Below are 25,992 nucleotides of genomic sequence, written 5' to 3' on the forward strand. Positions count from 1 at the left end.
AAAACCCCGATGGCAGGGACCTCCAGGTGAGGTCAGAGGTGGTAGGATACTGTGTGGCTGCAGCTGTGGGAGGAAGAAGTGAAGGTGAAGGGATGGAGGAGAGAGGGAGAGAGAAAGAAGAGAGGAGGAGCAGCACGGGGGAGGAGCTTAGCAGCGGGGAAGGGGGATCAAGGTGTGGGGGGACAGCAGCTGCAGCGGTCCCAAGAGGAGGGACCAGAAGGTGTGTTTCGGGGGGGTGACTAGTGTGTTGGGGGCTGGGGTATGTAAAAGGGAGTCAGGGGCAAGAAGGGGGGAAGTCCAGAGGGTGAGTTTCGGGGGGGTAGGTGTGGCAAGGGGGCAGAATCTGGGTTGGGGGCGGGCGGGCGGGCAGGGCAGGAGTGGGAGTGAGGGGGAAATGGGTTTCTGGATGGGAGGGGTGAGTTAGGAACAGGGGGGCCACACAGAGGGGAAAATCTCAATCCAAATCAACACAACCGAATCCAAAAACTAACTTGAACAAAGAAAGGAAACCACCAATTTAAAAGTCAAGAAAGATTCAAAAAATGGGGAAGGAGGAAGTCTCGGGTTCGTGGGGGGGGGGGAAGCAGCGCACACACAGAGGAACACAGACACACAGAGAGAGCAAAACCAGAACCAAAAGAAGCAAATTTCAGAACAAATCCAAAGGGGGGCTGGACTCTGGCAGGCAGCAGCGGGACTGGGGCAGAATCTGGTGGGGGCAGGAGGGCAGGGCAGGAGTGGGAGTGATGGGGGATGGGTTTCTGGATGGGAGGGGTGAGTTAGGAACAGGGGGGCCACACAAACAATCAAATCAATCAATGCAATAAAAGATTAAGAAAACCAATTAATAAAATCAAGCACAAGCAGCAGCAGCAATCAAAGGGCAGAAAATCTCGGGGGGGGGGGGGGGCAACAAGGAAGGAAGGACCACACAACCAGAACCAAAATAGTCTAAGATGAATGCTAATCACAACAAAAATTGACTGCAGTAAACTAAATCCTAAAGAAAACAGAACTCAGGCGGTCAGCAGCAGTGAGGATTGGGAATCTGGATGTGGGGTGGGGTGTGTTTGGGTTTGGGTTTCTGGATGGGAAGGGGGAGGGCAGGAGCAGGGCCACACAGAGGGAACAATCAAACCAATCAATGCAATCAAAGAAAACCAATTACTAAAATCAATGAGAGACACAGCAGAAGCAAAGGGCAGAAAATCTCAGGGGGGGAGGGGAAGGACCACACAAGAACCAAAATAGATAATATTGGACAATCACAACAAAAATTGGCTATATGAACAGAATCCTCGGGGGGGGGGGCAACTCAGGCAGGAAGCAACAACACAGGCAATGGCAGAAATTATTAATTAACAATCAAACCAACCAAAGCAGCAAATATATAAATTAACACAGAAGCAATAAACAATCAAATTGAGTGAAAATCAAAAAGTGGAACAAAAACAAGACAGGCAAGGCACAAAACAGCAATACATGAAAGCAATGCAGATGGGTGGGGTGGGGGAGGGGAAGCCAAAACTTTTGGAGAAATGAGTGAGAGAGAGAGAGAGGGAGGGAGGGAGAGGGTAAAGGGAGGGTGGGGAAAGGAGGAGAGAGAGAACAGAAGAAAAAACAACAGGAAAAGTTGGGAAAAGTAAAGAAGGTAACTTTGGACAGACAGACAGATGGGCAGATGGACAAAAGAAGATGGCACACAACAACACAGAGAGAGAGCAGAGGCACACACTAATATAGGACACAGTCAGGGACTCACAGGCACCAGCAGCAAAAGAGCAAGGGTCTCAGATGATGATCCCACAACTGCAGCCAAAGAGAAGTTTCTAGGCTGGAGGCTTGGGTTTATATAGGTTTGAAATTCCCTCCTTTGGGAGCCCCCACCTTTGCACTCCCCCCCAGGCCAACAGGGTGCCAGCTCTCAACAGTGCAAACAGCCAACAGCCTACCAGAGCGCAAGACTCATTCTGGCCAAAGGATCAATAACACAGCCAATGCAATGCCTGAAAAACAGCCTCACAAAATGGATGCCAGGAGCAAAAGTTCCAGGAAGGAGCCACAAAATGGAGGACACACTTTAACTTTACAGTAAACACTAAATAGAGTCAATAGAAGGCTATGGGACATCCGAACCGGTTCGGATTTACCGAACCGGTTCGGATCCGAAAAGGCCCGTATTCGGTTCGGATCCGGACGGGCCCGATTCGGTCCGGATTTGAGCCTCCGAATCCGAACCGGTTCAGATTGAAAAATCCGAATCCGAACCGGTTCAGATTGATGATCCCACAACTGCAGCCAAAGAGAAGTTTCTAGGCTAGAGGCTTGGGCAGGGCCAGATTAAGCTAGTGTGGGGCCTGTAGCATATGTTATAAAAGGGCCCTAAATGTCAAAAAAAATGCACATAAATATTAAAACGTAAATTATTTACTTGCATAGTAAAGTAATTCAATTTTTTCATTTGCTATATTTTGGAGTATGGGAGACCAAGTCTCAAACTCACACTTACTACTACAACAGTGAACATTTATACACCGTCTCCCCCATTAAAATTCTCAAAGTGGTTTACATAGAAAAATAAAGAGTGGACAGATGATTCTCTGTCTCCAAAGGGCTCACACTCAAAAAAGAAAAATGTGGTAGGCACTAGCAACAGCCACTGGAGAGATGCTGCGCTGGCCTTCTCTTAAAAGGCACATTTAGCAGAAAAGGGATACTTGATCTAACATGGACCAAATAAAAGCATCTGGTGCTCTTCACCTTGGAAAAGAGGCGACTAAGGGCAGACATGATTGAAGTTTATAAAATTATGCATGGAGTGGAGAGGGCAGACAGAGACAATTTTCTCTCTCTTTCTCACAACACTAGAACCAGGGGTCACCCCATGAAATTGAAGGTTGGGAAGTTTAGGACCAACAAGAGGAAGTACTTTTTTACACAGCTCATAATTAATCTATGGAACTCTTTGCCATGGGATGTGGTGATGGCCACCAGCTTGGATGGGTGCAAAAGGGACTTAGACAAATTCATGGAGGACAGGTCTATCAATGGCTACTAGTCTGATGGCTGTGGGCCACCTCCAGCTTCACAGGCACAATGCCTCTCAATCCCAGTTGCAGGGGAGCAACAGCAGGAGAGAGGGCATGCACATACCTCTTGCCTGTGGGCTCCCCAGAGGCATCTGGTGGGCCACTGTGGGAAACAGGATGCTGGACTAGATAGGCCTTGGGCCTGATCCAGCAGGGCTGTTCTTATGTTCTTAAGCCTCTGAAAAACAGGTTATAGGGTTCACCAGCAGGAGGGGGTTTGCCCTATTTCCCCCCACTTGTGGGCTGCCCAGATGCACTTGGTGGACCACTGTGTAAAGCAGGATGCTGGACTAGATGGCCCTTTGGCCTGAGTCCGCAGGGCTTTTAAAAATGTTCTTGTGCACCTTTTTAGATGACATTTTCTCCACTCGCAAAATGCTGCTCTATCATCAGCAGTCACATTGCAAGGACTAGTTGCTTAAACATGCCATCCTTATCAACCTTTCGAGCAAAAGGCTTCCGTTAGATCTGCCTTCTACTGAGTCAGACTATTGGTCTGTGTAGGACGGCATTTTCGAGGCTGACTGAAGAAGCTCTCCAGGCTTTCATATCAGGTTTTCATATTTACAGCTGTTTCCAGAGATGTCCGGGATAGAACCTGGGACTTTTTGCACAGAAGCTTTGTCCTTTATCCCAAGCTAGTCGCCTCTCTACACTCACTTGGCAACACTGTTTGGAATGTGCTTTCTGGAGTTTCTCAGACACCTGCAGCAGTATTTCCAAATGTGAGCATCTAGGCACCACATTTTAAAAGGATTTTCTCCTTAAAGAGAACAAATTTCCAAATGCAGCATTTCTAGTTTCTGTTGAGCTTGGTTTAACTGTAATCTTAAACCCTATTCAGACATTATGAACCCAGGGGCTTACAGATGCAGACTGACTAGCTCGTGCAATGCTTGACTTTCTCCCCAGGCCCCTCAAGCTAAAGTTTAGCATGAGGGATCCAGAGAGAAAGAAAAGCATTGCAGGAGCTATAATTTTTAGCAGCTCAACAATTGTGCTTGGATGTGTCATCTGCCCAGTAGGCAGATCAACAAACCAGCAGATGGAGAGCAAGGGTGGTAACAATTATTCATGGCCACTCAATAAACAGAGAGCCTGCAATTTGGATTTAAACCCCTGAGATTGGGGCAACATCAAAGAGATCTAAGTCTCTAAGAATAAATGCTATGCTATATTATTATCACTACTCCACCTAGTACATCTGGAACAATGGCACATGGCCCATCAGAAGGTGATCTTGGCTTCCTTTCAAACAGGGCTATAAAGCTGCCACATTTTTATAGAGGTGTAAAGTTGGTGGTGCACCAGAGGCTTTTCTCCGTTTTGTATCAAAAGCAATAATATTGACATGTTCCACATACTTGGTAGTTGCAGTTCTTATTCTTCACACTGAAAACATGGATGGTCTTACGATGCATCAATCTCACTATATCAACTTATTTTCCTTCTGAAATAAATTCTAAATGTTGATGCTTTTTTGGGGTAAGTTTTCTCTTTGCTGACTTCCCCTGATTCTATTCCTCACCTATGTAGGCCCTAAATTAAGCAACCTATTTTAGTAAGAACTAATCTCCCTACTTTCCTTTCACTATCCCTACAACTGGACTAAATTTGATCCTGATCAGTTAGGCAATTCACAAGTTAGCCCACTTGTGCCCCAAATGTTCATGCATCCACCATCTTTAATGGGGGTGGATGACATCATCAGAAACCATGCATTTGAGGTGTCCCTAGGTGTCCCAACCACTGTACTGAATTTGATCCAAATATGTACTCAGTTGAACCTCAAATGTTCACATGTCCACCATCTTGAATCAAGGTGGATGGCATCATTACAAAGCACACCCTTGAGCTATTCCTAGGTGTCCCTACACCTGTAGCAAATTCGATTCAAATTGTTTTAGGCAGTTCACAAGTTAGCCCACTTGAATCTCAAATGGCATCCGCCATCTTGAACTGGGGTGGCAGACATAATCACAAACTGTGCCATTGATGTGTCCCTGTGTGTGACTCACCACCATTGTACAAAATTTGGTTCAAATTATTTAGACCATCCACAAGTTAGCCCACTTGCACCTCAAATGTTTACATGTCCACCATCTTGAATCAAGGTGAATGACATCATCACAAACTATACCATTGAATTGTCCCTATGTGTCCCTACAGATGTAGCAGATTTGGATCAAATCAGGCTGTCCACAATTTAGCCTACTTCACCTCAAATGCTTATGCATCTGCCATCTTGAATTGGGGTGGATCTCATCATCACAAACTATGCCATTGAGGTGTCCCAGTGTGTCACTCACTACAAATGTACCAAATTTGGTACAAATGAGGTAGGCTATCCACAATTTAGCCCACCTGCGCCTCAAACGTTCATGTGTCTGCCAGCTTGAATCAGGGTGGATGACATCATCATTGTTCCAAGCAAAACAACAAAATTACACAAATAACAAATACCAAATAGATGGTGTGATGAGAAGCTTGTTGGGGAGAGGGCCAATTGGGCACTATCTCGCCTCCCCACCCCTTCAGATTCCTCTTTTCTTTGGGTCTGTGCTGTCGCCACCTTCCCCCATTCAGGAGGGCTGAGGACTCTCAATGGTTGCTCATTAGGAATCACTGGTGATCTTCCCATCAACAGAGGTGGGAAGGCAAAGCTTTCTTTATATTTGGCACTTCAGAGAAAACTCCATGAGCCAAACAGGCACCTCGGTAGGCAACTCACTTCAGAGCATTCACAAAAACTACTAACCACACAAAAAGAGCCAGCATGTTGTAGTGGTTAGAGTGCTGGACTAGGACCGGGGAGACCCGAGTTCAAATCCCCATTCAGCCAGGATACTAGCTGGGTGACTCTGAGTCAGTCACTTCTCTCTCAGCCTAACCTAGCAATAGCACTTGAATTAACCTACTTCACAGGGTTGTTGTGACGAGAAACCTAAGTATGTAATACACTGTTCTGGGCTCCTTGGAGGAAGAGTGGGATATAAAAAGTAAATAAATAAATAAATAACAATTTGAAAATTGTCAAAATTGTCAAAATGCCAAAAATAAAGAAGCAGAGACTTTATCACAAGTTTAGGAACAAGGGTCAAAGTGAAAGAAAAGAGCAGGGATATAAAAAGCAAACAAGCAAACAAAAACAAAAACAAAAAAACCCTTGCACATTAGAATCTAGTCCTAGAGGCCAAATCTGCAGGATCCCTTATAGCTTACAGCCTTTCTAGACCAGCTGAGAGAGGGGAAAACAAACTGGGCTGTGGCAGTCCATCAGAAGGAGAGAGAACAAGGTGGGAGACGAGGAAGTGACTTTAGCAAATCAGGTTGAAGTAGGAGGGGCCAATGTAGTTGTCACAACCAATAGGAGATGATGCCCCTCAGTTGTGCAGAGCTAGGAGCAGATGTTGGCAGGGCATCAACCCCTTTGATGGCTTATCTGGTGGACAAGACTTTGGGCTCTCTGGGGCGGCCCCTTAAATCCCCAAACAAGAGCTGAAATAAAGGCCAGAATGTGTTGACTCTGGCAGACTAGAACTGAGATATTGAAAAAAAGAAAACAAAATGTCTGACTCTGTGTGTCTTTTTTCCAGGTGACACTGTGGCTGTTCTCACAAGCAGCCAAGACTGGGCTAGGGAAGCCCATGAGAACCACTAGGAGCCTCGTGCCTTCCGGCGGCTCCTCAGCAGCAAACTCATCTATGAAAGTGGACTGTTAAGTGAGGAGCGAGCACCCATTTTCTTGCTCATTGCTGTTGTATTCTTGGTTTTCCAGCAATGTGCCTACTCAAATGCTGAGGTGGAAGGTTTCATATTGTCTCATATAGAATCCGGTCTCATATTGTCATATGGCCTGTCAGCTCAGGATGATGCTGACCTTGCTCTGGTTTTTCCCTCCAACCAATCACATCCCAGGAGGAGACGCCTCCCTTCAGTATCACTTTTTTAAAAGTTTGACAGCCAGACGGATTTCCACAAAATTGACAGGACAAAACAACAGAATGCTTAACCCCAATCTGCTGAATCTGACCCAAATCTTTGCTGGTCTTATAATGAACTTGCCTTTGTGAAATCAGAAGTAACCTGTAGTCTCCATTGTTAAGCTTCCAAACATCTGCATATGTAAGCTGTGCTCCTATGGTGGCCAAACCTGAATGGGGTCAAGACCTCCAAGATCTCCGTGCTGAGGCATCTAGTGATGACAGGTGCAATGACTCGGCCAGGTGGAAGGCGGTGGGCGTTATGGCGAGGTGGCAGGGGCAGAGGAGCCAGCAGGTCATCATTTGAACTCCTTTATTTTCTTGCATATGAGTCAAGAAATAAAAGCCATTGCACAACTGGTCTGAGGTGAATTGCACACGATCCGTTTCCCTATCCTGGACCTCCTTCACTACTGAAACCCTTTTCTTTCTCTCCCACCAGCCCTGCTGTTCACAACACCCATTTCCTCCCGTTGTTCATTTTACCCCCTCCGATGTTATGGAAGAAAGTCGATTTGGCTATTTCACAACCTTGCCTCTAAGCACAACTCGGCCACGTGGAAGGCGGTGGGTGTTGTGGTGAGGTACCGCTGCTACTGGTGCTGCTGCCGGTGGGAGGATTTGAGCAAGGAGCGGAGGAGGGCGCAGGGACTGCCATCACTCAGGCAACTCAGGAGGCAGGTCATAGCCCGGTCTCAAGGAAATCCTCCAGCCGCCACCACAGACTGTGAGGTGAAGAGAAAAAGTGGTGGCAGACGAGGAAAAGCCTCCCCTTGGTCTTAGCGTCCCAACAGTGCCACTCAAAGGGAGCAACCCACTGGTAAAAAAAAAAAAAAGGGGGGGGGGGAACAAACAAAGAAGTAAAGTGTGCATTATTGGCAATGACCCCTCCACACATCACAGGCAAATTTCAGGGCATAATTGAAGCCTCAGGGTTGTTGTTTTTAAAGTCACTGGACATGGAAGATCTTTTTTTAAGCCAGACATAATTGGTGCTAAGCCAAAATGCGCAACCTTGACTTGGAGTGGGGCGGGAAGTCCTATCTGTACTGGTCCGTGATAGCCTGCAGAGACATCCGAGTAAATGCAGCTAATATGTGGACTGGCCCACTCCATTCCAGAATACATTCAAAGTAAAAGCCCTGTGTGTAAAAGCTACTGGTAACCCATCTACATTCCACTGATAATTCCGACATGCAAGAGTGATATGTATGTATGCATGCATGAATGCATGCATGCATGAGAGGGGGGAGGGAGGAAGAGGGAGAGAGAGATATAAAAAAGCAGGTCAACATTCATAATCTGCTCATGGCAGATGTGACACCTCTTTGTGTGGATATTGTTAGTAGGGATGTGTGGATCAATTCGGGCACAAATTGATTTGTACCCAAATCTGAGTGATTTGGAGACAAAACAAATCACCCTTGTGGTCCATTGGCTAGATCTGGATACAAATTGAATCCTGCTTGCTTTGATCCGAGATTCAGATCCCTCCTGTTAATTCCCCCAGATTCCAAGATTTCCTTTTTTCTTTTTTAAGCTAAGCTCTAGACCTTATAGAAGTGAAGTTATGGAGCAAAATGTGTGGTCACTATATTTCAAGTGTTTGTATTCTTTGGTGTATAATAACCTTTCCTCAATGAATCCCTATGAGGATTCATTACACAACTTCATCTTTTCTATTCATTTTTAGGGATGTGCACAAAACCGGTTCGCCCGGTTCGGTTCGGATCCGAACCAGTTCAGATTTGAACTGAACTGGTTCAGATCTTGAAAGGTGGCTACAATTAAAGCTGACCTTGTGTTCCACCCACCATCCAAACCTCAAATCGATTGGACCTTCCTCTGATTTTTTACAATTTTTAAAAATATTTTCAATTTTTGCCCATAACTCCCTATGTAGAGCACTTAGGGGCAAAAAGTTGGGGTGGGTGGTAGACACCCATGGGTGTTCTCCACCCCACAAATCCCAAGGCAATTGGATGCTCCCAGTATTATTGGTGAATTTTTTTGTGGAAAAATTTCCCATTGGCTAGAATGGGGATTTTGGGCAGCTCTGTACCCGCCTCTGTGGTGCGGCAGCACCCCCAAAGTGCGTCCGCGGCCATGGCAATAATAGCCTCCCTCCCGGCAATCCCCGGATAGATAGGAGTGATGTTTTTTTTTTAATTAGGATTTACTAAGGCATTAAAATAACTATCTAATTGGAAAGAATAGGATGTGTGTCAGTGGGTGAAAGGTAAAGCCACTGCCAGCAAGCTCTGAGAGAGAGAGTTATTTAATGCCTTAGTAAATCCTAATTTAAAAAACCATCACTCCTATCTATCCGGGGATTGCCGGGAGGGACTGAGGCCATTTTTGCCATGGCCCCGGACCCATTTTGGGGGTGCTGCCGCCCCACAGAGGCGGGTACGGGGCTGCCCAAAATCCCCATTCTAGCCAAAGGGAAATTTTTTTTTCTTTTCAAGACATCCACCAACAATGCTAGGGGCACCCATCAATTGCCACCCCAGCTTTTTTGCCCCTGTCTCTGGGCGCCCTAACAGTTAACACCTTAATACCTACCTACCACCTACCCAAGCAACTAAGATGACACTCAGAGAGACAACACCAACTCTCTGATCTTACAAAAAGGCCACTGCTGCCGCTGCATGCCGCCAGCAGCAGTGGAGCAGCACAGCACAGCACAGCACACACACAGAGAAGAAGCAGGAGGCGGAGCAGAGCAGCAGACCTGCTGCTCTGCATGATGGATGATGTGATGCCCAAAGAAGCCACTGCCTCACTCAGTGCCTGCCACTGAGGCCTGACAGACAGAAGCCAGCCAACCTGCTCTGCTCTGCTACTGCTCCTCCTCCCCATGGATGATGCACACACACACCCTACATCTGCGTCCAGGCAGGCCAGGGGGACCTATCCAAACCAGACCAAGTGCGCAGAGTCAGCACAGGCCAGCCCAGCCAGCAACAACAACAACAACAACTACTACTACTACTACTACTACTACCCCCACAACCAGTGTTGCTACACCAGCATTGCCAGTCACACACAACACAGCCTGAGCATAGCACACAGCCAACAGCTGCTGCCAGCCAGTGCCTAGCAAGCCAGTTTCCTTTCCTGCCTTGAATGTCTCTAGACCAGACCCTGATCCCATCATGGCCCAAAGGCTTCCAGAAGCTCCAACTGGCCATTGGTTAGGTATCTCCTGCTGCAGCGCATTGCCTAGCAAGCCAAGCCAACAAGAGGAGAGTTGAGTAGACGGCGCACGCACACCAACCAGTCACGACGCAACTGCAAGGGGAGAGGGCAGGGCACAATTACAGGCAGGAGGAGGCGAGGCAATCCTAGCACAGATTTTGAAAGTTAAAATCCAGGACATCTTCTACCACCAGCTGTAGTGTAGTGTAGTGAGTGCAGTGAGTGCAGCTGAGCCGAGCTGCGTGTGAGGATGATAGTTAATTTAGTTTCAGCAGACTGACTGAGCATTGAGCATGGGCAATGGCATTGGCAAGCAACACAACACAACACTCACCTGCTGCTGCTGGTTCTAGTAGTTGTCTCTTGTCTTCACCTCTTCTTCGTGTGTGCGCAGTGAGTGCATGCCTTTTGCCTTACTTGAAAGAAATGGTTCTCTGGTCCACCACCACATTTGCTCAAGGACACAGAGAGGCCCAAGGTAGGTGGTGGCACCAGTGTGAGTGCATGTGTGCTGGTGGTGTTTGCAACCACAGGTGTTTTGTGTGTGTATGTGTGCACTGCTAGCTGGGAGGGGGGAGGGGGGAGGAAAGGGGAGGGGGAGTTGGAGGGAGAAAGGGATGTAGCAGAGGGGATTGAAGGGGGAGGAGGGTCCGGCTCAGAGTTGGTCAGAAACATATTATGCACACACGTGATCACGTGTGTGCTTCGGTGGGAGAGACCAGATTCTCATCATCTTGCCAGACCGGGGTTTGGGGGCAGGTGAGGTGGGCGTGGAAGGGAGGATGGAGGAGGGTGGTGAAGAGGGAGGAGGGAGGATGGGGGAGGGATGGATGGAGGCACGGGGGGAGGGAGTCTTGGGGGTGGGAAGGGGAAAAAAACATGTAGACACACAGCACAGACAGCACACTACAGAAAGCATCCACACACAGAGACAGTGCTAGGCATCCATTCACACAGACAGACAGACACACAACACACAGAAAGAAACACAACAGCCTGCACCGCACAGACACACACACAGAGACCCAATTCCCTCCCCTGCATAGTTATCAATCAATATTGCTATTCTGATGGTTTTTGTTTTTTCGCCATCAGCCAACATCAACAGTGACCACAGTCAAGAACATAAGATGATAATTCATTCGTTTCATTGAAAAAAAATATTAAATTCTTTTTTTCATGTAAACCAAGCCCCCCACACATGATTTTTTGGTAACATTTTCAAGAAAATCAATTCATTCAGCATTCATTTTTTGTAATCCCTTTGTTACCATTTTTTTTTCTTTTGCATTATTTTGAGGGTGGATTTTAACATTGGATTTTAAAGAAAAAGTTATTTACATGTTTATTTACACACTGATATTTACATATTTACACTGCATTAGAACGTATACCCACCGCTGCCACTGAGTCTAGTACTATTAGGGCTGTGCTACTTTGGGTGTGTGTGTGCCGTGCCCACGCCAGGTCCCAAATGCTGACAGGTGGAGAGATAAGGGCCTGTGCTGCTGGTCAGCATTGGGTTTCTTTTTAGGTGGGCGTGGGCATTGTAAACGTCTGGCCAGTCGCAGCACTAAAACTACTACTGCATCTGTGTGTGGGCACTACACGCTGCGACTGGCTGGCACAGCTCAGCATCTGTCACATCAGCTCAGCGAGAGGTGGAAGGGGGGAGGGTAGGGATGAGCACAGAGGTTGAGCCAGGCAGGTGACCAACCATAGGGCAACCCACGGTAATCACTCGCCCGGCTCAAACTCCAGCTTGGGGTAGCCCAGTAGGGGGAGGTTAACCTTAAGGAAAACCAGCTGCTCCACCAGCCCAGCGTTCAAGCGGGAGTGAGAGGGTGTCACCACATCCCCGGCACGTGAAAACACCCGCTCGCTCTGGACACTGGTTGTGGGGCAGGAGAGGAGGTGCACAGCCACCACCACCAGGTCCAGCCAGACTTGGTGGCGGCTCATCCAGAACTGTGTGCAGTCCACGCCGTCTTCCTCCACAGGCTCCTCCAAGTACTGTGCAACGCATTGCTCAGCACTGGAGGGGGGCCTGGCAGGTCGAGCCTCCCGCACACCAGGCAAGGCACCATAGCAGACCTGCTGTAACCACTGGGCGGATTTCGCGGCGGGAGCAAATGGCTGCTGCGATGGCGCTGCCTGGGATGCCACGCTGCTGGACTGGGAAGAGGGAGGGGAATGGGAAGCTGACGCCGGCTGACCGCCCACGCTGCTGATGGGTGCGGGTTGGGTGGAGGGGGCTGCCCCCGCACCACTACCAACATCCTGGTCTCTGCGGGCCCTAGCGGCCTCCTCCTCCCTGACCTTCTGTACCAGGAGGTCCCTCCACCTGGGCAATGCGCCAGCACTAACTGCATTGCCCTTGATGGCTGGGTGACAGAGATAATCAAGGACATACTCCTCCCTGTCTCCCAGCTCACCAACGAGCCGCCTGTCAACCCCAGACTTCAGCCTCCCAGCCAGAGCACGACCCTCTGGCGTGGTCAGAGAAATCTGGAGTTCACCCATCAGCTTCTCCAGACCCATAACTGTGGGCAGCGCCTGGTTCAAAGGAGTGGTGTCGCCACACAAGCCCTTCATGGAAAACTGGAAGGGCTGGAGTGCCGACACCGCCTCGGAGATCTGCTTCCACTCTGTGTTCGAGAGGTCGCAGACGTCCAAGGACTCGTCCCTCGCCAGGGCGACAAGGGCTATCTCCTGCTCCAACAGGCGCTGGAACAGGAGGAAGGCGGAGTTCCACCACGTCTCAACATCCGTAGATGAGATGGCGAGGAAGCCCAAGGTCATCCTGCTTCTGGTGAAGCAGTCTCCTGGACTTCTCGCTGCGGTGGAAGTGGGCGGCCAGCTTGCGAAACTTCTCGACAAGCGTGGCCGTGGCAGCAACAGCACCTTGGAGGTGGCAGCCCTTCTCCTGGGATGCCTTCAGCTCCTTAAGGCCGAGGGCGTCCCTGACAGTCAGATGGAGCGTGTGTGCCAAACACCATATGTTCACACAGCCCATGACTGTCTCAACAGCGGCGGTAACGTTGGATCCATTGTCTGTGACAATGAATCCCCTAGAGAGGTGTGGACACCCGCCAATCCACTCCTCTATCTGGTGGTCGAGTACGGCCGCCACCTCCTCCCTGGTGTGCCTCATGTCCATCGTGTCCACGTGCAGAACGGCCCACCTGTGCCGTAGTGCAGCGGGAGCCACGCCGGACCCAGAAGCATCACCCAAGGAGGTCCCCTCACTCTCCGGTCCCCACCAGTGGGCAGTGAGGGCCAGGAAAGCAGCGTGCATCCCACTGACACTGGTCCAGAGGTCAGTCGTGAAATGCACGCTGGTGCCCGCCAGAGCCGCACGCAGCCCGGCCGACACGAGCTCCCTGCACTTGAGGTACAGGAAGGGGACCACGTTCCGGCTGAACGAGGTCCTTGAGGGGATGACATATTCAGGCACCAGGTACTGGAGTATCTGGCGGAAGCCGGAGTCCTCGACCACCTGAAACGGCCCTATGAGGCGGGTGAGGTGATGATGGTCCACACAAACAGTACGCTGGCTGCCCGACAACTGTGTCCACCGCTGGACTGGCAGTGCAGCCTGCCTTTTGGCTGGCACAGGCACACTGACACTGTCCACCCTAGTGGCAGATTCACAAGGCGCACTAGCGCTGCCAGCCTGTCCACGGAGACCTGGGTGGTGACGCTCCATGTGCCTCCACATGGGCGTCGTACCCAGGTGCCCAGGATCTTTGCCACAGATGACGTGCATCCTGCAGTGGACACAGCGGGCATGGAGTGGCACATTTTCAGGGACCTCAAAATGAGCCCACACACCACTGCCCTTGGCCTCCTGCGCCCTGGGCACCGTCCTAGGCCATTTCTCGCTGGGTGGCTGCAGTACTGGGGGGGGGAGGCGGCCGCTGCCTGCCCACTTCTGCCACCCAAGCCGCCCCTTCTGCCCTCCACACGAGAGGAAGGGCCCGGCTCCACTGGCATCGGAGAGGCATGCCTCTACTCCACCACCTCGGCAGACCCTTCCCCGGAGTGGCGGGCTTCACGAGGGGGGGCCCCACTGAGCAGCGAAAGGATAGGGGGAAGAGGCCCCAGAGGGAGGGAGAACCTGGCTATACAGTCGTCACCGCCCTCTACCTGCTCTTCCACCTCCACAGTTTCCTCTACCACAACCACTGGCCGTACCCCAGCAGCACCTGGTGCCGTCGAGGAGGGACCCGCCACAGCCCTACTAGGAGTGCCTATGGCCCTGCCGCGATTGCCGGCAGCAGGCGGGGGGTAATCAAGCCTGCAGACCACAGCCGGAACTGTGGCAAAGAATTGTCCAGTGGGGAGGACTGGGTATCCTCAGGCTCCCCGCGTCCTCTCACTCCTCTCCATGCCACAGTTGCCGCAGGCACACCCCGACCCCGCACCAGGCCTCTCCCTCTGTCTGCCAACCTAATGCGAGGCCTGGCCAGAACACGGCGCTCGCGTTGGTCAAACATGTTAGTTTTTATCTAAAGGAGGGAGACTTTAAGAGGAAGGCCAGGCAGAAAGGGGCAAAAAAATAATTTGGAGGGAGTTGGAAGGGGCAAAAAAATAGCCAATTGATTAGGAGGCGGCAGGGGGTAAATTTGTTTTGAAAAAGCCAATTGGGGGGAAAGGAAGACTTTTTGTTATGGGGGGGAAAGCCAATTGATTTGAGGGGGAGGGTAAACATTTTTAAATTGGGGTGTTAAGCCAATTGGGGAGATATGGGGCTTTTTAAAAAAATTGGGGAAAGGGTGGACCCCTGGGTTGGGTGGCACGGGCAGTTGGGTTGAGTAGTTGTGGGGTGGGGGGCAAGTCTTTTTATTATTATGGGGAGAATGGATGGGGGGAGGGCACAGCACCTACGGGGGGGAGGGACACAGTCAAAGCTGGGAACCTGCAAATCAAAGGAAACCCTTCTTTAGTGAACTGAACACAGTGTGTGTGGTTGGGGGGCGGTTTTCAGGTAATGCTGCAAGCATCAACCTTGCAATGCGCCTATTTAGGAAGTTACAATTTCCCAAAACCCAAAAATTGCACTTTCAGAAACCAAGTGCACTTTCCCAGATAGAACCAACCCAACCACTCTGCCCAAGAGGAAAGGAAACACTCTGGATTGGCATTGGCAGCATGGAGCAGCATCAGAGTCATCCCACCCACCCTGCCCAAGAGGCAAGGAAACACTCTGGAATGGCATTGGCAGCATGGAGCAGCATCAGAGTCAGCCCACCCACCCTGCCCAAGAGGCAAGGAAACACTCTGGAATGGCACCTGTTAAAAAACCAACTGCAAGACGCATGCAATGCAACGCAACAGAAAGCAGCAATTTCTTCATCGAGCAAAACACAAGTTACAACAGTACATCTCCAAGGGTCCCTCCCTCCTCCCCACACCAAAATGCATTTCAAAATAGGGGTGTCCCTACTTAAAACCGCCAACGAGGGAGGGAAAGGGGGCAACAAAAGGTGCACAATTGCGCACGCAATAACCCCTCTTCTTCTGGTCCTTCTCCTGCCGCTCACTGCTGGTCATGGATGCGCCGCCGTCAGCCAGCCTCCCCTGGGCTGAGACACAGACAGGGCAGCCGCACGAGGCACAGGCAGCCGGGGTAGGACAACGATGGAGGGGCAGAAGTGAGGAGACAACACTATTTGTATCGCTCAACTCACCCCCAAGCAGAGACAAATGAACTGAAAAACTTTCACAAAAGAAAAAGAAAAAAAAACCGATGGCAGGGACCTCCAGGTGAGGTCATAGGTGGTAGGCTACTGTGTGGCTGCAGCTGTGGGAGGAAGAAGTGAAGGTGAAGGGATGGAGGAGAGAGAGAGGAGAGAGAGAGAGAGAGAGAAGAGAGGAGGAGCAGCACGTGGGGGGGAGCTTTGCAGCGGGGAGGGGGGATCAAGGTGTGGGGGGACAGCAGCTGCAGCGGTCCCAAGAGGAGGGACCAGAGGGTGTGTTTCGGGGGGGTGACTAGTGTTTTGGGGTCTGGGGTATGTAGAAGGGAGTCAGGGGCAAGAAGGGGGGAAGTCCAGAGGGTGTGTTTTAGGGGGGTAAGTGTGGCAAGGGGGCAGAATCTGGGTTGGGGGCGGGTGGGCAGGGCAGGAGTGGGAGTGAGGGGGAAATGGGTTTCTGGATGGGAAGGGCAAGTTAGGAACAGGGGGGGCACACAGAGGGAAATTTTTCAATCCAAATCAACACAACCCAATCCAAAAACTAACTTGAACAAAGAAAGGAAACCACCAATTTAAAAGTCAAGAAAGATTCAAAAAATGGGGAAGGAAGAAGTCTCAGGTGCGTGGGGGGGGGGGGAAGCAGCGCACACACAGAGGAACAGAGGAACACACACACACACACACACACACACACACACACACAGCAAAACCAGAACCAAAAGAAGCAAATTTCAGAATAAAATCCAATGGGGGGCTGGACTCTGGCAGGCAGCAGCGGGACTGTGGCAGAATCTGTGGGGGCGGGAGGGCAGGGCAGGAGTGGGAGTGATGGGGGATGGGTTTCTGGATGGGAGGGGTGAGTTAGGAACAGGGGGGCCACACAGAGGGAACAATCAAATCAATCAATGCAATAAAAGATTAAGAAAACCAATTAATAAAATCAAGCACAAGCAGCAGGAGCAATCAAAGGGCAGAAAATATCGGGGGGGGGGGTACAACGAGGAAGGAAGGACCACACAACCAGAACCAAAATAGTCTAAGATGAATGCTAATCACAACAAAAATTGACTGCAGTAAACTAAATCCTAAAGAAAACAGAACTCAGGCAGGCTGCAGCAGCGAGGATTGGGAATCTGGATGTGGGGTGGGGTGGGGTGGTTTTGGGTTTGGGTTTCTGGATGGGAGGGGGGAGGGCAGGAGCAGGGCCACACAGAGGGAACAATCAAATCAATCAATGCAATCAAAGAAAACCAATTACTAAAATCATTGAGAGACACAGCAGAAGCAAAGGGCAGAAAATCTCGGGGGGGGGGGGGGGGGAGGACCACACAAGAACCAAAATAGATAATATTGGACAATCACAACAAAAATTGGCTATATGAACAGAATCATCGGGGGGGGACCAACTCAGGCAGGCAGCAACAACACAGGCAATGGCAGAAATTATTAATTAACAATCAAACCAACCAAAGCAGCAAATATATAAATTAACACAGAAGCAATAAACAATCAAATTGAATGAAAATCAAAAAGTGGAACAAAAACAATAGGCAAGGCACAAACAGCAATAAATGAAAGCAATGCACAAGGGTGGGGGAGGGGGAGGGGAAGCCAAAAGGAGGAGGAATGAGAGAGAGAAAGAAAGGGTAAAGGGAGGGTGGGAAAGGAGGAGAGAGAGAACAAAAGAAAAAACAACAGGAAAAGTTGGGGAAAGTTGAGGGAAAAGTAAAGAAGGTAACTTTGGACAGACAGACACAGAGGGCAGATGGACAAAAGAAGGTGGCACACAATAACACAGAGAGAGAGCAGAGACACACACTAATATAGGAGGACACAGTCAGGGACTCACAGACACCAGCAGCAAAAGAGCAAGGGTCTCAGATGATGATCCCACAACTGCAGCCAAAGAGAAGTTTCTAGGCTGGAGGCTTGGGTTTATATAGGTTTGAAATTCCCTCCTTTGGGAGCCCCCACCTTTGCACTCCCCCCCAGGCCAACAGGGTGCCAGCTCTCAACAGTGCAAACAGCCAACAGCCTACCAGAGCGCAAGACTCATTCTGGCCAATCAAAGGATCAATAACACAGCCAATGCAATGCCTGAAAAACAGCCTCACAAAATGGATGCCAGGAGCAAAAGTTCCAGGAAGGAGCCACAAAATGGAGGACACACTTTAACTTTACAGTAAACACTAAATAGAGTCAATAGAAGGCTATGGGACATCCGAACCGGTTCGGATTTACCGAACCGGTTCGGATCCGAAAAGGCCCGTATTCGGTTCGGATCCGGACGGGCCCGATTCGGTCCGGATTCGAGCCTCCGAATCCGAACCGGTTCAGATTGAACCGGTTCGGATCAGAACCAAACCGCACATCCCTATTCATTTTGACTGTCTTTTGGACAGTGCCAATGTCAACTGCCATAGTGCCAACTACACCCCCTCCCACCCCCAAGGCAGTGGGGGTACTACTCGGTTTGTGTTCTAGGATTTCCCCCCCCCCAAGTGTTTAGGCTCTTTGGTGTGTAATAACCTTTCCTCATAATAAATCCCTATTAAGATTAATTACAGTGTCTAAACCCTGCAAAAATTCCTAAAATATAAACTGAGTACCCAGGGGCTTGTGGGTTGAGGGGTAGTTGCCACATGGCACCCATGGGGACCTACCCACCACCTGAAGTCCATGCCCCTAGGACCTTGCTAAGTGGTCCGAATTGATCTGAATCTGAATTAAATCAAATCAAATACAAATTGAATCTGGGGGTATTATTATTTGGCTCCTACTATTTGGGGCAGGGGTAGATTTGGATACAGATCAAATCAGGGGGGATTTGATTTGGGTACAAATCTAATTAATAAATCGATTTGTGCACATTCCTAATTGTTAGGAGTACCCCTTATGTCAAATTACTCCCAACCCTGCCCATCTCCTCACAGGCAGGAAAACACTCTGGTTCACCTTTGAAGAAACAGCTAGCAAACAGAGAAACCCCCTTGACACAAAGAAAGGGTTAAAGGTGCCTGGTATGTGAATGCAGGAGAACCTGGAGGGGTGAGTAGGAACTTAAGTGTAAGGCTCTATGAAGTCCTCTTGAGATGCATAATAACAAATATGAATTTTTCCTGGCATTCCAGGGATGTCCAAATTGAAGATTAAATGCCTTCGCTCCAGCATCCATATCTCCTGCCCTCCATCCAATATTGACATAAGGAGATTCAAAAGATTACAGATTGCCAACCAATCAAGCATGTTTGGTTGTTCCATGCATAGGAGACACTCAGGAATTCCCCAGTCTTGCTGCAAAGCCCAGAAATAGCATAGAAAATCTCATTACAGAAAGGTATTACAGGTGAAACTCGGAAAATTAGAATATCGTGCAAAAGTCCATTAATTTCAGTAATTTTATTTTTAAAAGCAGCATTCCACAGGGGATTATTGGACTTGTGAAAGTGAAATCCTCCCAGCCAGCCTCCTGTGCTACCTCTCTTAATCTGGTTGAGCAGAATAGTGACTGCATGTTTTGCTCCATAACTCTGCTTCTATGAGGCTAGAGCTTAGTTTTTAGTTTTTTGTTTTTTAAATGAAACCTGAAATCTTGGCAAATCCAGGTGAGCTAAGCAATCTAGGTGAGATGCTTAAAATCCGGGTCAATTCCTGGGGGCGTGGCAACTCTAAAGTTAATCAATGTATGCGTCTTCATCTGAAAATTAAGCATGTGCAGAGACTTCAGAGCTACACCTTTGTCCATGCACAGGAATGATTGAGAAGTGCGGCAGGGTGGTTAAAAGTGAAGCAGACCAGGAAGAGGGAAAGCACCAGTTGAAGTTCCTTGTGGACATCCTTAGATTCACAGCAAGTGGGCTGGGGATTCACTGGAGAGCAGAAGTGAACAGATCCCTCAGCACAGACTGCTCGGAATGTATTTAGAGGAAGACCTAGAAATGTATTAAGAAGCAGCACTGAAGAGGCAGGTGATTGGGCCGCTGCACAACAACGAAGAGTGACTTGCTTTTTGCTCAAAGCAGTGTTTCCGGTGCCCAGAGCAACTTTGCAGTTGCAAATAAATCAATTTGGGAGCATAGACTGCAGAAGGTCCAGACGGTGGGGGACTCTGAAATGTCATTTTGTTCATAAACCTGGATCATATTTAATGTTATAGCCATCGGTCACATATGCAGCATTTTGGGGGGAAATAACAGCAAATAAAAGAGACTCCAATGAAGGAAAGGTTTCTTTCCTTTAAGTATGCTCTTTAAGGTTTTCTGGAGACCTGGTTTTTGTTAGGCATCACCCCCAAGAAGCCATCTGTGGATATGTGAATTATTCCTGTGAGAAGAAATTCAAGAGGCGAGACTGTGTATTGGAGAGGAATCCTCTCCAGCATTCTCAACCAACCAGCTGAGGCATATCCGGCGGGAGGGGGAGCCACTGGTTTTTTAATATACCCATCCATTCCTAGGGAGAAGGTAGAAAGGGCATGGTAAGGTGGGAGAGAGGAGGAGAAAAGTTACAGGATAGCAGCTGTCCCGGGTAAACTGGGAGGAGGTGACATTAGCAGGGGTTAAGCAAAGGAGCTGGGCAGGAATTGGGCCAGAAGGGAGAGTTTGCTTGGGAGAAAGCCAGCAGGAGTGAGCAATCCCTTCCCTGCCTGTGAACAAGTCCTGCAGGCAGCATGGAGATGGACAGAGAGCTCTGGGAGAGAACCTCCTCCTCCTCCTCCTCCTCCTCCTTCTCTCTCTCTGGGTGTTCTGCAGCAGGGTGTAGCTATAATTGAGTGAAAGGGATCAAAGAAGGCAAGCCTCCAAGCTCCTGAGCACCCCCCCCCCAGCTTCACCCCTCCCTATATTCTTCATTATCTCCCTCACTCTGAGGGGCAGCCAAAGAGAGAAGTGAACACGCCGGGCCCCTCCCTCTTAACTACACCCCTGTTCTGCAGTAGTTGTGCAGAGTGCCAGTTGTGGCACCTGAGATATGTACACCTCACTGTGGCGTCTGACACAAAGTAATTGCCAAGGAATTGTTTGTTCTACTAAATTGGATCTTTTGAAATGAGCAGACAACAGCCAGATGTAAGAGTGGGTGGACTCCTCTTTCATTTCTATACTGGAGTCAACAATCAAGCTACAGGTGAAACTCGGAAAATTAGAATATGGTGCAAAAGTCCATTAATTTCAGTAATGCAAATTAAAAGGTGAAACTGATATATGAGACAGACGCATTACATGCAAAGCGAGATAAGTCAAGACTTAATTTGTTATAATTGTGATGATCATGGCATACAGCTCATGAAAACCCCAAATCCACAATCCCAGAAAATTAGAATATTACATGGAACCAAGAAGACAAGGATTGTAGAATAGAACAATATCGGACCTCTGAAAAGTATACAGTGTACTGTGCTTGATTGGCCAGCAAACTCGCCTGACCTGACCCCATAGAGAATCTATGGGGCATTGCCAAGAGAAGGATGAGAGACATGAGACCAAACAATGCAGAAGAGCTGAAGGCCGCTAATGAAGCATCCTGGTCTTCCATAACACCTCAGCAGTGCCACAGGCTGATAGCATCCATGCCACGCCGCATTGAGGCAGTAATTGCTGCAAAAGGGGCCCAAACCAAGTACTGAATACATATGCATGCCTATACTTTTCAGAGGTCCGATATTGTTCTATTCTTCAATCCTTGTCTTCTTGGTTCCATGTAATATTCTAATTTTCTGGGATTTTGGATTTGGGGTTTTCATGAGCTGTACGCCATGATCATCACAATTATAACAAATTAAGGCTTGACTTATCTCGCTTTGCATGTAATGCGTCTGTCTCATATATCAGTTTCACCTTTTAATTTGCATTACTGAAATTAAAGGACTTTTGCACCATATTCTAATTTTCCGAGTTTCACCTGTATGTTTCCCTCTGGCAAGGACATGGTTTCTTGTGCTTCTGTTTCTTCAGAAATTATCCCGGAGCATACTGTGCAGTGAACCACTGATCTAGGCAGGAAACCTGCCTGCCGTGTCCAAGCCCTTCAGTGCAGCATGCAAAGACTGGGGGGGGGGGTCCATGGCTGCCACTCCAAGGCCAATGGAAGGAGCAGCGGGAGTGCAAGGACACACTTCTCAGCAGCAATGGAGCCTCCCTGCCTTTGCCAGCCACACCAATGGGGTTTAGAGGGGCTTAGAAGCAGGGGCAGGCCTGCCACTTAGTTAGGCAGTGAGAAGAACTCCCGAGTGGGCTGCAGGGAAGGCATGTTAGACTTACCTTCCCTACAAGTGACCACTCCTCCACTGGAGGGTGCACTCCCTGCACAGCCAGATGATTCCCCAAGCCCCCAGGCAGTGGGGAGGATTAGGGGCTGGGCTGTGTCATCCCAGTCCTGGGACATCCCATGATGCTCCATATGAGCTCACGGTGCATCATGGAGATCCCCCTCCCTCAATAGGCCCCCACGCAGCCTGCCAGATGAGGTATTTAGAGGAAGACCCGTAAATGTACAAAACCAGGTTTAAAGGAGCGCTCACTCTCTTAACCTCATTTTAAAGGGTGGCTAGTTAGGCGGGTTTTCCACCACAGTGCCATCGAAACGGCCTGATCTCAGAGGTTCACACGTGCATGCAAAACCGGGCTGGGCTCTTTTAATCTGGTTTTGCACACACCTGCAAATAGTATGTGAGCCACTGTAGTTAAAGAGAGGAGTGGTTGAGCCCTGAGCACTCTATTGGTGTCCAAATGGATCTGCCTGAGTATTTGCAGACATCATCAGCAACAAGTTGACAAGAGGCACCATCCTTTCCCAATGTGCTGCTGTGTATCTGATGTAAAATGCCTGAGATAGAGTAGTTTCAATATCAGCTCCTAAAAAGAGGAGGTTCACAGGCTGGCTGCCATTTTTGCCATCAGATTGTTGGAAGTTAAGGACTTTGCACTGTCTCGTCTCAGACAGTGAGTCAGAGGGCTGGAGGGTCAAGACATTGGTCATCCCTTCTCCACTGCTCTGATACTATCCCTTTGATATGTAGATTGCTAATCTCAGGGACTAACTTCCTTCCTCTCTCTCTCTTCCCTACCTGTCCTTCTACCTTGCAACATGGCAAGCCTCTCTCCCTGCACCATGTGTGCAGAGAGGATGCAGAATCCATCTGCATCCAGCTAGCTTGCTAGATTAGAGATCCTAACTCCTCACTTTCCTATCTAGAATGGAGTTCCTTAATAAATACCTTATATATTGATTTGAAACTATGAATTGGCTCCAAGTTACATTACTCTCAGCATACATGCATGCCTAACTAAATCCGCTGTGTTGTGCCTCTGTGCATTCTGCTATAACGAGAAAGGGATTCTCTCACCACAGAGAATTTCCAACACAGATTGCATATCCTACAGTGTGTTGAATGTCCCTTCAGGAGCTTTAAATGATTCAGGTTGAGGTTGAACCAGATTCCTTTGAAGTTTTGAAAACTAGTGATCCAGTATTTCCCCAGTTCTTAACTTCTGAGTTCTCCATGATAACAGGGTACAATTAGCTGAGGGGGCTTACTCTTGATTTTCAAGGCAGAGTTGGGAAGGACAAGTTCTGCCAAGTTCTAGAGTGTGACTTCCAGGTTCTGAACGAAGCTGTCCGATAAGGAGGACCTGGGTGGAAGCAATCTCCTTTTCTTTGATATGACCCCCCCGCCCCCCCCCCCCCATGCAGGGCAAGGTTGCGAGAGGCTTTGCAAGGGCACAAAGGGAAGCGTCAGGCTGCCTTTTGAACGTGAATCTTCTACCTCAGAGGCAAATGGTCTATGAATACGGAGGCTACACAGCTAGCATAGGGAAGAGCAGTAGCAGTCAGTGAGTGCTGTGCTGTGGGGCCGGTGAGTGGGGGGAGTAGTCTGTGGAATACATTGTATGAATTGGGCCTTGTGGTGATCAGTATGCTCCAACTGCTGATGCTGGGAGACAGGCAGAAAAAGTGATTAAAACCATACCACACACTTCCTTGCTGAAACCACCCGATGCAGGAACAATTCAACCACTGTAAAGAGCAACACGGCCCCTTGTCCAATAGGAACTTATGCTATCCCTCTTCCCATCTCCTTGTTTTGCTATATATCACTCATTTCAGATGGCAGCCAAAATATCCAAGACTCTGTTGAACTTTTTTGTGCCCAGGTGTTCTGAGTACATCCCATCCAAATAATTATGGCATGTTGCCTATTTTTTTTAATCATGTTGAAATGCACTTGACAAGTGCCAAGGCTTTAATAGCTCATCATATTGTGGTTCACAAAGTACAGTCAAGTGTGCCGTCAAGGGTATTTCGACTCCTGGCAACCACAGAGCCCTATGGTTTGTTTTCTTTGGTAGAATACAGGAGGGGTTTACCATTGCCTCCTCCTGCGCAGTGCGAGATGATGCCTTTCAGCATCTTCCTATATCATTGCTGCCTGATAGAGGTGTTTCCCATAGTCTGGGAGACAAACCAGCAGGGATTCAAACTGGCAGCCTTCTGCTTGCTAGTCAAGCTTTTCCCTGCTGCGCCACTTAAAGGGTATAAAAATCCTCACTCCTGTCAACCTTGGCATCTCTTGTCCTCTGTGATCAAAAATTCTCATTCAAATGTCTACCACTGATTTTCTGTAGCTATGAAGCTTTCTTCCCTTCTCTTCCTTGTCTTCTTGGTGCTCTTCCCTGATCCAGAGAGGGGCCAGTCCTCCAGCTGCCAGAGAAAGCAACAGCCTGATCAGGAATGGAACCACATTTAAAGACCTTTCTCCTTTCAGAGGACCTTAACATCTCCCTCTTTTACAGCACACTGTGAAAACATAGCTGTTTCATTCTTTTCTTGGGGGTGACTTTAATAGGCTGCTGCTGTTTCAGTTATTCAGAGTATTTTGGCTTTGTCTGTATTTGGGGGATAATTATGCTATTCTTTTGCTATTTCTTTCTATGTTGAGAATTTTTTCAGTGTGGTGGCAGTTATATTTTACGGTAACTCATCTTGCGTGCTGCCTTTCTTCTGACCCAAGGCTTTATCAGATGAACAATGGCATTTTCAGTAAGGCATATAAAGGTTGGTTGGAAAGCTGCAAAAGGACACTCAGCTCCAGCCAATTAGATGGACACCTCCTTAAGTCTTCCTGGAAGGGACTGTCTCAATTTCAGATTCCATCAACCATGTGTGCTGGCTGCTTCTTCTGTGGAGTTGTTCTCTTGGCACTTGCAGACACTGTTATTAATCCAGACACTAATTGCTTTGGAAGCAGTTTGTGCTGACTTCTCCCTTCCAATTCAGATTCAGTCCTTCGGGCACCTTTTGCTCCTTGTTGCTTAAAGAATCTTTTATCATCTCACATTTCCAGCAGAAAAGATGAATAACGAATAAGAACACAGGAAGAGCAATGCTGGATCAGGCCCAAGCACCCTATCCCAGCATCATACAGTGGCCCACCACCAGATGCTTCTTGGAAGCCCACAGACAAAACCTGAGGACATGCCCTCTCTCCGAATGCAGCACGGATCTGAGTAAAAGAGGATCATATTGAAGTGTTGCTTGGAGAAGAATATGGCAGAGACCTATCCACCGGTTCCCACGGGGTATTTCTGTACAGGAGGAGACTCAAAAGAGATGGTGGCAAATCGGGAGAGGATTGCATGACCTGCCCCTCCCCAAGATCATTAACATTCCTTGGTAGAGCTGCCACCAGTCTCTCTCCTCTGAGACAAACTAAGTGAAATTCCTCCCTGTTCATAGCAAAATGCCTTACAACCTCTTTGAAGAGCAGGCATGTTGGGAGACAGAATGGAACATGTTTCCAGCCCCGATCAAGTCTAAAACAATCCAAATCTATTTTATGTAAGTAGATATAGAAATCAGGACAGTTTACAGGCAAACAAGCCTAAATGGTTAAAATGCACACGCGAAGTACCTTTCTTCCCGTCTAGAGGCTCAATAGATATCAGGTCTTAAGTTGCCGTTCACAAAACATAATCCTTCATCATGCTCTGCTCCTAGGAGCCACTCAGAATGGTCTCAGGTAACAAA

The sequence above is a fragment of the Hemicordylus capensis genome, chromosome 1 (assembly GCF_027244095.1).
Source record: "Hemicordylus capensis ecotype Gifberg chromosome 1, rHemCap1.1.pri, whole genome shotgun sequence".
Taxonomy (NCBI): Eukaryota; Metazoa; Chordata; class Lepidosauria; order Squamata; family Cordylidae; genus Hemicordylus; species Hemicordylus capensis.